Source organism: Rattus rattus, chromosome 1, assembly GCF_011064425.1.
Source record: "Rattus rattus isolate New Zealand chromosome 1, Rrattus_CSIRO_v1, whole genome shotgun sequence".
NCBI lineage: Eukaryota > Metazoa > Chordata > Mammalia > Rodentia > Muridae > Rattus > Rattus rattus.
This window is the reverse complement of record NC_046154.1, coordinates 259,740,342-259,744,087: the sequence shown is the minus strand read 5'-3', so window position 1 is coordinate 259,744,087 and position 3,746 is coordinate 259,740,342.

Genomic DNA, 3,746 nt, shown 5'->3' with positions numbered 1-3,746 from the left:
ACTGGGGGTACAGGGGGGAGGAGTCGGGGAGGAGCAGGGGCGGGTCGAGGCGGAGCGGGGGCGGAGCCCACAGCAGGTGAAGACCGGAGGGGGCACCCTGGCACCCGGGGCTCCGCGAGGGGGCGTCCTGGCAGTCTCCGGCTTCCTCCAGCCTTTCAGTTACCGCCCCCTATCTCTGGGCTTTACGATGTCGCTTTAGCTGGGGTTGGGGAACAAGATGGTGAGGTTATGGAGGAGGCTGGGAACTAAAATGCCTGGGCTCCTGAGGGGCTCAGTCTGAGGGCGGGAAGACTCATTCGCGGCTGATTGGGGGACAGGATCCTAAGTGCTCTGGGGAGGAACAGAGCCTGGATTGAGTGGGATAATGATGCCCCTCTAGAGCAATGGAGCTGGGCCCTGGAGGTGCAGGGAGGATGCCTGGGTCCTAGTTTGTTCCGCTTCGGAGCAGGATGTGGAGACTGAGTATTAGAGGTGAGTTGTGGGTCTGAAGATGGACCTGAGGTTGATCTGACAGTGTTCTTAGGGAAGCTAAGTGAACAAATTGCATTCAGTGGTCCTGAGGAGGTAGAAACAGAAGCTTGCAGTGGCTATCACTAGGCTATTTGGAAGATGACAGAAGGTCAGAATCAGCGAGGTTTAACCTTATAGAGATGTCTTGGACTGAGTTGGGGAGGAGGAGCATCTATCTCGGGCTTAGATGCAGGACACCTTCACCAAGGAGAGCTTTGATTCAGGTGGCAGGGGTGTTAGAAGGCTGGGGAGAACGTCTGAGAATGGGATGTTCCTAAGGCAAACAGGATCCTCCTGGAGTGTGAGAGTTGGCTAGGTGTCTGGGGAAGATGCAGCTGCCTCAACCTGTCTGTACCTGCCACAAGAGGGAGGGCTGCCGGCAGAGTTCCCAGAAGGCCAAGCAGCCAGCTTTAGGCCAACCCAGCCAGAGCGAAAGGGGGTGAGACTGGGAATTGGAACACTCAGGGTTTAGGGAGGGTGGAGGCAAAGCTGAAATGTAGGATCAAGAGTGGTAGGATTGGGTCCGGAAACTTTGAGGAAAGGAGGGAATTTCTAGCTTCTGGTGGGAAGTTGGGGCTTAATGGCTAACTCAGGGATTTTAGGCTCGTTCCTATTGTGAGCCCCAGCAATGTCTGCCTTGCATCTGTGAATGCAATTGCCAAGATGCACCGGCTCAAGGCTAAGTGAAAGACAGGCGCCAGCACCGTGGTCTTTGGGTCCTGTGATCCTGCTTTGAGGAAAGATGTGGGGTCTCTGGGTCCACCAGAGGCAAACTTCTTGCTTTGAGTCTAACCTGCCGGGATCCTATTGCACTTCTATAACAGAAAGCCTGCTTCTTAAGTTTAGCCCCTTCTCTCCTCTTCCAGGTCTCTCCCCTGGAGAAGAGACCACTGAACAAGGGCCAGAACTGGGTTTGATTTATCCGAAAGCCCCCCACCTCTTTGCCCTTCAGGCCTGCCTGCCCACATTGTCTTTCTAGGGTCTCCCGAGCTAGGTAGAACTCAGATGAGGGATTGCTTAGTTTACTATGGGAGGCAGCTGGCTAGAGGGTGGGGTGACCTTGCAAGCAGCTGGGGGGGCATTGTGTGGGGCAGATTCATTATTGATGAGCCCTGCACCCCAGGCTACTAATGAGTCTAGGCCGGCTGCCCTAATTGATGTCAAGAAACTTGAGACCCCCAGATCATCTTCCCGCTCGCCAGATGCCTCTCCTGAGCCCCTTCCCCCTCTGGCATATCCTTCACTCCTCTTTTCCGTTTCCACCAACTCAGGCAAGGAGAGGGTTCCGGTGGCTGATCTCCACAGACTCCATGCTCCTTTGGGCTGCTAGGCCTCGGAGTGGAAGACACATTCTATCTGCAGGGTAGGGTGGTTGAAGAGAGGCAGCTCAGCTCAGAGACATAGGAGAATCAAAAGAAGTAAGTTCAGGGATGGTACTAGTTCACACCCATGGCATGTCTGAACCCAAGGAATCCCTTAATTAGAGGGAGATCTTGCTACTCTCTTCAGTACCTACCATATACTGACATACCCTTGACACCAGCCCAGAGTTCCAGCTCACTGATCTTCACCATTCCCTCATTGGAGTAGGAGACATTTTTGATTCAGTCCCTGGAGTTGGTGTTAGCCTTTTTCAACAGGAACTCCTCATCGAGAGTTCCTGCTATCATTGGATGTACTGGGTGCTTCTCTGCCTCACTGTGTCTCTGCTGCCTCAGTCCTTCTTCCTTTGTGGGTTCTGGGAAGACGCTCCTTAAGTATAGGATTTTAAGACCTTAGATTGGTGTGTGGTTCAGGTGGAGGGATATCCGAAGGTGCCGTAAGTCTGAGTTAATAATAATAGCCCTGCTGATGGCGAGGGTTGGGTCTCATACTTCCCTGCCAGAGATCTCCAGAAATTTGTAGCTATGCTGCCCTCTGGTGGTGAAATCCTGGCCTAGCGTGTCATTACTGTCTGCCTTATTTAGCCTTCTGCACATCAGGACAGACCTTGAGAAGAGGATCCTGGGGCTCCCTCATGTTACATGACTTCTCTTTGAAGACCTGAGCTGTCTGGCATGTTGGTTAAGAATAAGGGATTTCACAGTCAGGCAATACTGAGTGTGACTCCTGTTCTGCTCTACAGCGTGACCTTGAGCAAGTTACATAAGCTCTGGTCCTCTGTGTTCCCTGGTATGGATGGGGTTAATGGTGCCATCACAGGATTGCTTATGATGCAAGCCGACAACCTGAGTTCAGAGCCCTGTAACACACATAAAAGCTGGACACAACAGCATATACATCTGACATCTCATTGTGCCCAGGAGAGGGAGAACTGCTAGGCTAGGCAGCCTACTGTGCTCATCAGGTAGCAAGAGACCCTGTCTCAAGCGAGATAGATGAGGACCAATATCCAAGCTTGTCTTCTGACTTCCACATAAATACAAGAGGCCATACACACACAGGAAGAAAAATCAGATGAGATCACGTATGTGAACCGTCTACAGTCCTTCATCCCGCCCTTGCACTGGTACACAACACTAATCGCAGACTGGTGACTAAAGGCACTTGTCCCTAAGCCCAAAAACCTGAGTTTGATTATTTTTTCTTTTCTTTCTTTTTCTTTTTCTTTTCTTTGAGACAGGGTTTCCCTGTGTAGCCCTGGCTGTCCTGGAACTTGCTTTGTAAACCTTAGTTGGCCTTAAACTCAGATTCAGCTGCCTCTGCTGTCTCTAGTGCTGGGATTAAAGGCGTGTGTCACCCTCTGCCTGGCATGAATTCAATTAAACTCACTTGGTAGAAGAAAACCACGTTCTACAAGTTGCTTCTGATTTCCATTTTCATGCTGTGGCATGTGTCCCCTCCCCACCCCCACACACAAAAAAACGTGCAAACAACGACAACAAAAAACCTAGTGGGCTTTCCTTTCAGTTTATTTTTCTGGGTTAAGGGAAGCCCAGGTGAGTGTGTTGTACCAATCTTTCCTCACCTATCACAGGGACCTCTCTGCAGCTTTCACAATTCTCAACCCCAGAGAGACTTCTTTTTTCTCCTTGGTAGTAGGTAAGCCCCCTAGTGGGAGCTGGATGAGAACAACAAAAGAGACAAGACAAGACAAGATTTCTGCGTAGCCTTGGCTGTCCTGGAACTCATTTTGTAGACCAGGCTGGCCTCAAACCGAGAGATCCACCTGCCTCTGCCTCCCAAATGCTGCGATTAAAGGCAACTACCGCTTGACTCCTTCCCCTCTTTTTTCT